This window comes from Glycine max, chromosome 3 (genome assembly GCF_000004515.6).
Source record: "Glycine max cultivar Williams 82 chromosome 3, Glycine_max_v4.0, whole genome shotgun sequence".
Taxonomy (NCBI): Eukaryota; Viridiplantae; Streptophyta; class Magnoliopsida; order Fabales; family Fabaceae; genus Glycine; species Glycine max.
Window position 1 is genome coordinate 16,211,590 of NC_016090.4, and position 11,981 is coordinate 16,223,570.

The 11,981-nt window shown below is 40.1% G+C and overlaps 1 non-coding gene across 1 annotated transcript; it reads right to left on the reverse strand.

The window, feature by feature from the left end:
- Nucleotides 1–2,547: 2,547 nt before the first annotated feature.
- Nucleotides 2,548–2,654, reverse strand: LOC113001357 (small nucleolar RNA R71). The gene has a single exon (XR_003266674.1). It is a non-coding gene; the product is annotated as a small nucleolar RNA R71 (small nucleolar RNA).
- Between the last annotated feature and the right edge of the window lie 9,327 nt (nt 2,655–11,981).

An 11,981-nucleotide genomic window follows, 5' to 3' on the forward strand; every position in this document is an offset into this window, starting at 1 on the left:
ACAACCTCGATGATGTGCCATCATTTTCTTCTATTTTCTAAACCCTTTTTGCACCATTTTAATTACTGATTGGTCTTAATTGTCAATTAATCAGGCAGTTTTATTATTTGGGCTCATTTAGCTAATTTGATGTTTTTAATCTAATTTCAGGAATTAATGAAACATTGGGCTTAATCTGGATTTTGGTTATGGACTTGAAGAGGGCAAATAAAGAAGTGCTTACCTTAGTTAGTTTCTAATTAGGAAATTTCGCAATTTTATTTTATGTTGTTCAGTGTTTATTTCGTTTTGGGCCAGAGTATTGTAATAGGGCCCAGTGACTTTGAGTGACTCTTTTTAAATAGTAGCCTTGGGATTCGTGCAGGGCTATTCTGTTATGTTATTCATTATTCAGAGCTTTGTTGAGGGTTTTTACGTTTTTCTGCTTGAATGCTACTGTTTTGTTATTAATGGAACTTTCCATGAACTATAGATTGTTACTAGTGACCTTCACTTCTTCTACTTTCATTTACGTTTCTGCTTCATTTACGTTTCTGTTCATTTACGTTTCTGCTTCATGTTTCATTTTGTTCTCTTTTTGAATCTATGGAAGGCTAGTTTTTCTGGTGTTGTTTCCTTTTGAGGATGAAGCCCAACTCTCTTTGAGGTTTCGTTTGTAATGTGGTTTCCTGGCAGTTTTCCCTTCACCAGTTATCCCAAATTCGTGAACATTAATCAGTGCACGCTTCGTGTTCGATTAATTGCCTCTGAGACTAACTTGCGTTCATGCTTAATGGACGAAGGGGTAACTGGTGTATGTGGTGCTTAATCACGTATTGATAACCCTAAGTTGATTTTCGCTTAGTAAATTGAAATAGGGTTGGATTAAGTGGTTGACTGTTAGGGACGAATTCTCCATAACCCCGGATAAGAGAATGGCTTCTGAATCAGAGGAAACAACCCGTTTTTAATATTAGTAGTTTCAAATTCTAGTTTACTTGTTCTGCTCTTTAATCACGAAACAAACAACCCCCCCCAATCGTTACTGTTACTGCGCAAGTATATTATGAACATTTGGTTTGTCATTGCTCGTGGGAAACGACCTAGGATCACTTCCCAGTTACTGCATTTTCATGTTTATTTGATTCGGGTACGACCTCGATCAAATTTGGCGCCGTTGCCGGGGAGCAGTGTCTAAAGGTTCATAATAGCTAGCTAGTGTTGTGTGTTTAATCCTTTCGTGTTTTATGATTAATTGTTAGTATTGTGTTAGTATGTGTGTTAGTGTTGTTTAGTGTCATGGTATTTTGTTTAATGTGTGTTCTGTTTTAGTTTTCCCATTAAGCGTTTCCCCTGTTTCAGTCTTGGGTGTTTTGCTGTGAATAGTGTTTTGCGACGGACATAGCGACCACTTTTGCTTGCGGCAAAACAGAGTAGTAGTATAAATCAAGTAGAGACGGATTTTAGCGACCACCCATGCTGAATTATTTGAGATTTTTTGTTTTAGTAGCTAGGGTTGTTATTTTTGGCTGAATTTTTGGGTGGGGGGCTTCTTTTAACCTATATTTTGGGGGAAAAATAGCTAGAGCCTTTAGTTTGGTCAGATTTGAAAGTTCCAAAAAAGTAGCAAATTTTGTGTTTGTCGAAACTTCAAACGGCCATAACTTTTGCTCCGGTTATCAGAATCGCAATTATTTATATATGTATTTGGGGATAGAAAAAAGTTTCCTATGTTGTGGGCAGGCCTGCCACAGGCCATTTGAGGTCTCCATCGTCCAAAAATAGTGATTCTGTCAAAAGTTTTTTATTTTTCAAGTTTTATTCACTTATTTTTCTTAACCTACCATTTTTAGCTTCCATAGTTAGACTTCGAATTTTTGCCTGAAATTTTTTGTTCTATCTTCTCATTATTTTATAAGGTTGATCACAAAATTTCAAGTCATTTGGATATCATTTGAGGGTAGCTGTAGTTCAAACCTGCACCTTTATTTACATGACAAGACAACTAGTTGTGCATGCTGAATGTAGTGTATGACTAGAGGCAATCCATCTGACTTACAACCCTTTGACCCTGAGATAGATAGGACATTTCATAGATTAGTTAGGCATCATTTTATTCCTTTTGATCATCCTGAGCATTCCATTACTGGTGAATCTGTGCATTCTGTTATTGGTGATTTTGAACATCCTGATTTGAAGCATTATAATTTTGAGCATTCTGATTCTGAGCATTCTGATTTTGCACATTCTGAGAACATGGCACAACCTCCACCCCGTGAGAGGACTCTAAGGGAAATGGCTGCACCTGATTTCACCTACGAAAGCTTATGCATCCAATACCCTGATGAGGATGTCCCATATGTTCTTAAAACTGGACTGATTCATTTGCTTCCAAAGTTTCATGGCCTTGCAGGTGAAGACCCGCACAAACATTTGAAGGCTTTTCCTCATTCATTAGAGGGAGTGGCAAAGGACTGGCTGTATTACCTTGCTCCAAGGTCCATCACGAGCTGGGATGACCTTAAGAGAGTATTCTTAGAAAACATTTTCCCTGCTTCCAGGACCACAACCATCAGGAAAGATATCTCGGGTATTAGAAAACTCAGTGGAGAGAGCCTGTATGAGTACTGGGAGCGATTTAAAAAACTATATGCAAGTTGCCCTCACCATCAGATTTCAGAGAAGCTTCTTCTCCAATATTTTTATGAAGGACTCAGTAATATGGAGAGAAGTATGATAGATGCTGCCAGTGGTGGAGCCCTTGGAGACATGACTCCTACTAAAGCCAGGAATTTAATTGAGAAGATGGCTTCCAACTCCCATCAGTTTAGCGCCAGAAATGATGCTATAGTCATTAGAGGAGTGCATGAGGTAGCTACAAACTAAGCTGCATCATCTGAGACTAAGAAGCTTGAAGGCAAACTGGATGCATTGGTTAACTTGGTAACCCAGCTAGCCTTGAATTAGAAATCTATACCTGTCACAAGGGTTTGTGGTTTGTGCTCCTCTGCTGACCACCATACAGACCTTTGCCCTTCCATGCAACAACCTGGAGCAATTGAGCAGCCTGAAGCTTATGCTGCAAATATTTACAATAGACCTCCTCAACCTCAGCAGCAAAATCAACCACAGCAGAACAATTATGACCTCTCCAGCAACAGATACAACCCTGGATGGAGGAATCACCCTAATCTCAGATGGTCTAGCCCTCAGCAACAACAACAGCAGCCTGCTCCTTCCTTCCAAAATGCTGCTGGCCCAAGCAGACCATACATTCCTCCACCAATCCAACAACAACAACAACCCCAGAAACAACCAACGGTTGAGGCCGCTCCACAACCTTCCCTCGAAGAACTCGTGAGGCAAATGACTATGCAAAACATGCAGTTTCAATAAGAGACCAGAGCTTCCATTCAAAGCTTGACTAATCAGATGGGACAATTAGCTACACAATTGAATCAACAACAGTCCCAGAATTCTGACAAGCTACCTTCTCAAGCTGTCCAAAATCCCAAAAATGTCAGTGCCATTTCATTGAGGTCGGGAAAGCAGTGTCAAGGACCTCAACCCGTAGCACCTTCCTCATCTGCAAATGAACCTGCCAAACTTCACTCTACTCCAGAAAAAGGTGATGACAAAAATTTACCTAACAATTTATGTGCAGGTGAATCTTCTTCCATAGGTAATTCTGATTTGCAGAAGCAACACATTCCCCCTCATCCATTCCCTCCAAGAGCAGTTTCCAACAAAAAAATGGAAGAGGCAGAGAAAGAGATCTTGGAAACGTTTAGAAAAGTAGAGGTAAACATACCTTTGTTGGATGCAATAAAGAAAATTCCAAGATATGCTAAATTCTTGAAGGTGCTGTGCACTAATAAGCGGAAGCTTAAAGGAAGTGAACGAATTAGCATGGGCAGAAATGTCTCCGCATTGATTGGTAAATCTGTTCCTCAAATTCCTAAAAAATGCAAAGATCCAGGTACATTCAGCATACCTTGTATTATAGGGAATAGTAAGTTTGACAATGCCATGCTAGATTTAGGAGCCTCTGTTAGTGTTATGCCTCTGTCTATTTTTAATTCTCTATCTCTAGGTCCCTTGCAGTCAACTGATGTGGTAATTCATTTAGCTAATAGTAGTGTTGCCTATCCTGTTGGTTTCATAGAAGATGTCTTAGTTAGAGTTGGTGAACTGATTTTCCCTGTTGATTTTTATATTTTGAATATGGAAGATGGATTTTCTCAAGGATCAGTTCCCATCATTCTTGGCAGACCCTTTATGAAAACTGCTAGAACTAAGATAGATGTTTATGCAGGCACACTGTCCATGGAGTTTGGTGATATAACTGTTCATTTTAATATTCTGGATGCTATGAAATACACATCTGAAGATCTTTCTGTATTTCGTGCTGAAATAATTGACCATGTTGTTGATGAATACATGACTGATCTTTATTCTAATCTGCATGCCTCTCACTCTTCATGCATTGAGTCTGAAATTGTACTTGATCATATGTCTGAATTTGATGCTGAGAGTGAATCTGAGAGTGATATTGATTGCATGTCTGGTGGTGGTGTTTTACCTCTCGAGATTGATTTTATAGAGTCAGATAGGACTAACCATGTTTCAGGAAGTACACATACCTCTGACTTTCTTTATGAGGTAAAGGCTGAGAAACCATTTCCTTCTACCACTGTCCAGCCGACTACACCAGAATTGAAGCCTCTGCCATCAAATTTAAAATACGCTTACTTGGATGATAGCAAGAGTTTTCCAGTGATTATATCTGCCTCCCTTGCTAATGAGCAAAAGGAGAAGTTGTTGTCAGTTCTCAAGAAGCATAAGAAGGCTATAGGCTGGACCCTGGCGGACATTCCTGGTATTAGCCCATCCACATGTATGCATCGAATAAATTTAGAGGATGGAGCTAAACCAGTAAGACAGCCACAGAGAAGACTCAACCCGGTGATTCTTGATGTAGTGAAGAAGGAGATAACCAAGCTTTTGCAAGCTGGAATCATTTTTCCTATCTCCGACAGCCAATGGGTGAGTCCCGTCCTGGTAGTCCCGAAGAAGACCGGCCTCACAGTGATAAAAAATGAGAAGGAGGAGCTGATTCCTACTCGGGTGCAGAACAGTTGCAGAGTCTGCATTGACTATAGGAGGCTGAACCAGGTTACCAAAAAGGACCATTTTCCCCTACCATTCATTGACCAGATGCTTGAACGCCTGGCAGGTAAATCCCACTACTGTTTCCTTGATGGTTTTTCTGGTTATATGCAAATTACTATTGCTCCGGAGGATCAAGAAAAGACCACATTCACCTGCCCCTTCGGCACTTTTGCTTATAGGAGGATGCCTTTCGGCCTGTGCAATGCCCTTGGTACCTTCCAGCGGTGCATGATTAGTATTTTCAGTGATTTTTTAGAAAATTGCATAGAGGTGTTTATGGATGATTTCACTGCATATGGATCCTCTTTTGATGGTTGTTTGGATAGTTTGGAAAAAGTTTTGAATAGATGCATTGAAACTAACCTTGTTCTAAATTTTGAAAAATGTCATTTTATGGTTGAGCAAGGTATAGTTTTAGGCCACATTATTTCCAATAAGGGTATTGAAGTAGATCCTGCAAAAATTTCTGTTATTTCACAATTGCCTTACCCCTCTTGTGTGCGAGAGGTGCGATCTTTTCTTGGTCATGCAAGATTCTACAGGCGCTTTATAAGGGATTTTAGCAAAGTAGCCCTTCCACTGTCCAACTTGTTGCAAAAGGAGGTGGAGTTTGACTTTAATGACAGATGCAAAGAGGCTTTTGATTGCCTCAAAATAGCGCTGACTACCACCCCCATCATGCAGGCACCCGATTGGACAGCCCCTTTTGAGCTTATGTGTGATGCATCAAATTATGCATTGGGGACTGTCCTTGCTTAGAAAATTGATAAATTGCCCAGGGTGATATATTATGCTTCTAGGACTTTAGATGCTGCCCAAGCGAATTATACTACTACTGAGAAAGAGCTTCTAGCCATAGTTTTTGCTCTTGAAAAATTTCGATCTTATTTGCTTGGTACCCGCATTATTGTTTACACTGACCATGCAGCTCTAAAGTACTTGTTGAAGAAGGCTGATTCTAAGCCTAGGTTGATCCGATGGATGCTCTGGCTCCACGAGTTTGACTTGGAGATCCGTGATAGGAGCGGAGCACAAAATCTAGTTGCTGATCATTTGAGTCGGATCGAACGTGTATCAGATGCGGATTCACCCATTCGGGATGATTTCCCGGATGATCATTTGTATATACTGTATAGTATTTCTGACTCTCTTTCTACTCCCTGGTTTGCTAACATTGTCAATTATTTAGTTGCCTCTGTTTTTCCTCCCTTAGCATCTAAGGCCCAAAAAGATAAAATTAAAAGTGATGCTAAGCATTTTATTTGGGATGACCCCTACTTGTGGAAATTGTGCAGTGATCAGGTAATTAGACGATGCATTCCAGATCATGAGACTGACTCAGTCCTGCAGTTCTGTCATTCTTCCGCACCGGGAGGTCATCTAGGTGTTCAAAGGACAGCTCACAAAGTGCTTGATTGTGGTTTTTATTGGCCCACCATCTTTAAAGATGCGTGGAAGATCTACAGCACTTGTGAGCAGTGTCAGAGAGCAGGAAATACACTTACATGGCGACAACAAATGCCTCAACAACCTATGCTATTCTGTGAGGTGTTTGATGTTTGGGGTATAGATTTCATGGGCCCTTTTCCTGTCTCTTTTGGTTATGTTTACATTCTCCTTGCAGTTGACTATGTTTCAAAATGGGTGGAAGCCAAGCCCACTAGAACTAATGATGCTAAAGTTGTTGCAGACTTTGTCGGGTCTAATCTATTTTGCAGGTTTGGAGTACCTAAAGAAATTGTTAGTGATCAAGGAACCCATTTTTGCAACAGGATAAATGCATGCCCTGCTTAAAAAGTACGAGGTGGTACACAGGGTATCCACACCATACCACCCCCAGACCAATGGACAGGCAGAAATTTCTAACCGGGAAATCAAGCGAATTTTAGAGAAGATTGTGCAGCCAAGCAGGAAAGATTGGAGTACCAGGCTTGATGATGCTCTCTGGGCACATCGGACTGCCTACAAAGCACCCATAGGAATGTCTCCTTATCGGGTTGTCTTTGGAAAGGCATGTCATCTTCCAGTGGAAATTGAGCACAAAGCTTACTGGGTAGTGAAGACTTGCAACTTCTCTATGGATCAAGCTGGTGAGGAAAGAAAGTTGCAACTGAGTGAGTTAGATGACATCCGCCTAGAAGCCTACGAGAATGCTAAGTTCTACAAAGAAAAGACCAAGAAGTTCCATGATAGCATGATAGTTAAAAAGGACTTCATGATTGGGCAAAAAGTGTTATTGTATAATTCTAGGCTTGGACTCATGAGTTGTAAGTTGAGGTCTAAGTGGATTGGTTCTTTTGTTGTTACTAATGTTTTTCCTTATGGTACAGTTGAGATCAAAAGCGACTCCACAAACAATAGCTTCAAGGTCAACGGACATCGACTTAAGCCATTCCTCACGAACCCTTCTTTAGTGGACGTAGTGGTGGAAGAGACTTCCTTACTCCACCCTACTCTTCCTCCACCATGACTTAGGGAGTTTTTCTTTTCCTATCTCCTTCTTTGCTTTTATTACACTTCTCCGCTTCTCTTTGATGATTTAATTGTTTTTAATGTTTTAATTGTGCTACATTGAGGACAATGTGTTGTTTAAGTATGGGGAGGAGTGTTCTTTGGTTTTGCTAGTTTTGTTGGTTTTGTTAATTTGTTAATGTTGTTAGTTTTGTTGGATTTTTAGTTTAATATTTTGGGTCAATTTTGTGTGCATGTACGACTTTGCATGTTTTTCTTTGAATTATAGGATATGTTCAAGAAATGGGTAATTGTTTTGACAATAAAAGTTCTTGACATTTTGTGACTTGAAATCCTTGATTCTTCTCTACATGTCATGATAGTTTTGAAAGCTCAATTTGAAAGTGATGATTTTACCTTTGTGAGAATTTGAGCCATCCATCATTATAATCATTTGGTGTGTTTTGCCCCATTGATTGCTTGCACAATAGCCTTGGCTTGATTCTTGTTGATGCGTCCTAATTCACATGCATATTTGGAAATGATTGAGGCAATTTTGTTCTTATAAGCTTCTAGCCAAATGGACTTACCTTGAATTAATTCCTTTGATAGCCCTTTTAAGCCTTGTTTCCCTTTCCTTGTTTTGAAGCTCACTACAAGCCTTAAATGAAAAACCATGATATCACCATATCCTTAAGGAATTTTGGAGCTTTGGAATTGTTTTGGGAATAAGTGTGGGGGGTTTTTGTTTCATTGGATAACTTGTTTTGTTGGCTATGCTTCATGATGTATTTTCGGCCATACTTGATGTACATTGTATATTGGTTAAATGTTGGACTTGCTGAATGAAATGTTGTTTCTCAAAGGCTATAGAGTAAAAAAAAATAAAATTCGAAAAAAGAAAAAGAAAAGCAATAAAGTTGAGTGAATAAGATCTTAAATGGCACAAGAATGATGAAACTCTTGGTTCTACTCTACTCTTTATGTTTAAATTTTATCTTTACTTCTTTTTTATTTATTTTATTTTTTTCTTAATATGCACTTATTCCCCATTGCTCCTCTATTCCTTTGGGATTTAGCCACTTATTCCATATTTCTCCATACCTTGTCCTTGGCCCTATTACAACCTTAAAAGACCTTTTGATCCTCATGTGCTTGTGTTTGTGGGTTGATTGTCAATTTTAGAATCTTGCCAAGTTTATGTGGTGTTTGCTTTCATGGGTGCTTTGAGGGTAAATAGTAGCCTAGACACTTGAGAGATAGAGTGTATATCTTGTGAGGCTTTATCACTTTTCATTTTTGAGCTGATTAACTATTTTGCCATGATTGGGTTGCTTGGATGATTTTCATGAATGCCTTGACTTTTTGGATCTCCTTATGTTAGATGTTACCCATTCCTTTCATTCCTTGATGTTCATTGAGAAATATGTGAATGTTTTTGTTTGTCTCTCTTTGATATCCTTGGATTTTGTTCTTTGTTTCATTTTGCCCAGGAGTGCAAAAGGCTAAGTATGGGGGGTTTGGATGTGCCATCATTTTCTTCTATTTTCTAAACCCTTTTTGCACCATTTTAATTACTGATTGGTCTTAATTGTCAATTAATCAAGCAGTTTTATTATTTGGGCTCATTTAGCTAATTTGATGTTTTTAATCTAATTTCAGGAATTAATGAAACATTGGGCTTAATCCGGATTTTGGTTATGGACTTGAAGAGGGCAAATAAAGCAACGCTTACCTTAGTTAATTTCTAATTAGGAAATTTCACAATTTTATTTTATGTTGTTCAGTGTTTATTTCATTTTGGGCCAGAGTATTGTAATAGGGCCCAGTGACTTTGAGTGACTCTTTTTAAATAGCAGCCTTGGGATTCGTGCAAGGCTATTCTATTATGCTATTCATTATTCAGAGCTTTTGTTTTAGGGTTTTACGTTTTCTGCTTTGATGCTACTGTTCACGTAATGCAATTTTACGTTTTCTGCTTCTAATTACAATTTCGTTCTTGCTTCTTCTTCTACTCTTAATTACGTTTCTGTTTCATTTACGTTTCTGTTCATTTACGTTTCTACTTCATGTTTCATTTGCGTTTTCTCTTTGAATCTATGGAAGGCTAGTTTTTCTGGTGTTGTTTAGGCTAGTTTTCTGGTGTGTTCCTTTTGAGGATGAAGCCCAACTCTCTTTGAGGTTCGTTTGTAATGTGGTTTCCTGGCAGTTTTCCCTTCACCAGTATCCCAAATTCGTGAACATTAATCAGTGCACGCTTCGTGTTCGATTAATTGCCTCTGAGCCTAACTTGCGTTCATGCTTAATGGACGAAGGAGTAACTGGTGTATGTGGTGCTTAATCACGTATTGATAACCCTAAGTTGATTTTCGCTTAGTAAATTGAAATAGGGTTGGATTAAGTGGTTGACTGTTAGGGACGAATTCTCCATAACCCAGGATAAGAGAATGGCTTCTGAATCAGAGGAAACAACCCGTTTTTATAATTAGTAGTTTCAAATTCCAGTTTACTTGTTCTGCTCTTTAATCACGAAACAAACAAACCCCCCCAATCATTACTGTTACTGCGCAAGTATATTATGAACATTTGGTTTGTCATTGCTCGTTGGGAAACGACCTAGGATCACTTCCTAGTTACTGCATTTTCATGTTTATTTGATTCGGGTACGGCCTCGATCACTCGACCAACTGGAAATCCCAACCCCAACACAAACCCAAGGAGGAACTTCCCGGAAAGAAAACTCGCAGAGTTCACCCCGATACCGATGCCTTATGCTGACCTGCTACCATATTTGCTCAGCAACGAAATGGCTATGGTGAGCTCGGGGAAGGTCTACAAATCTCTTTTTCCTCAATGGTACAATCCCAATGCAACCTGCGCCTATCATGGTGGTGTTCCGGGACACTCTATAGAGCAGTGTGTAGCCTTCAAGCACAAGGTACAAAGCTTGATTGACGTTGGATGGCTGACATTTCAAGAAGATAATCCAAATGTAAGGACTAATCCACTCGCCAATCATAGAGGCTCAGCTGTGAATGCAGTGTAAGAATGTGAGTCTCGGGGGTTGAAGCAGATAGGGAATGTGTTAACCTCTAGGCGGTTCATATTGGAAGCATTGCACGCGGCTGGTATGATTGACCTTGATGGTGATGAAGGAGATTCTTGTTTAATGCATCTAGGGACATCACACGATGTGCAGACATGTCCAATGGCGGAGGAGCTGCTACAAGGAATGATGAACAGGGGGCAGATTGAGGTCTGTAGTGCAAAGAAAGGGGAAGAAGATGTATGCATGTAGTCAGACGACGGAAACTTGGGTAAGCCCAAGCCTTTGGTGATCCACTTCACCAGGGACGTCACCACTCAGAGATAAGATGCCTGCGTCTTTCCCTTATAAAAGTGATAAGGCGATGCCAAGGAAATGTGCCGCACAAGGGTCCGATAGAAGGAAGGACGTGATGCAATCCTCCCTAGGAAGGGACCAGTCACTAGAGCCATGAGCAAGAGGCTCCAAGAGGATTGGGGTAGAGCAGTGGAAGAAGGCCCTAGGGTTCTCATGAACCTCAGGGTAGATTTCTGAGCCCATGGGCCAAGGTTGGGTCCAATTATCTTTGTACATATTAGATTAGGATGTCATTATATTTGGTCCTTGTATTTAGGGCTCCATAATGTAGGTTGGGTACCTGTTTGATGTTCGGCAAGTGCACCGGATCGCGTAAGTAGTATAAAACGATAAGAACTGAGTATCGAACTCTCAGGGAACTTGTTTTACTTGGTAAACTGTGGTTCAATATATAGGAATCTTGTTGTAAATGGTTTGTGTGGGGGTATGGATAGGTATGTAAATAAACTATTACGAAGGCAGATCACGTGAATAATGGTGTGTGAAGACAGATAGACAACGTGTTGGTCTTCTGATCGAGGCCGTACCCGAATCAAATAAACATAAAAATGCAGTAACTAGGAAGTGATCCTAGGTCGTTTCCCAACGAGCAGTGACAAACCAAATGTTTATAATATACTTGCAGTAACAGTAACGATTGGGGGGGGGGGGGGGGTTGTTTGTTTTGTGATTAAAGAGCAGAACAAGTAAACTGGAATATGAAACTACTTGTCGCAACCTACCCTTCGGCGGGAGGGCGACGCGTGACTCACGGGATGCGTGTTCCACGAAAGGAATACGGGCGGAGTCGCCACCAACGTTTATTTGAGGAAAACGTCGGAAAAACCGGAAAAGACATGATCTACGAACTTTTAAGTGAAAGGTCGGGAGTTGTATTTACGCACGGGGAAAGTATTAGCACCCCCACACGTCCGTCCCAAAGGACGACAGCCTTTAATCGAATGTGCCAAACATGACTTTGAATTTTTATGTTCCC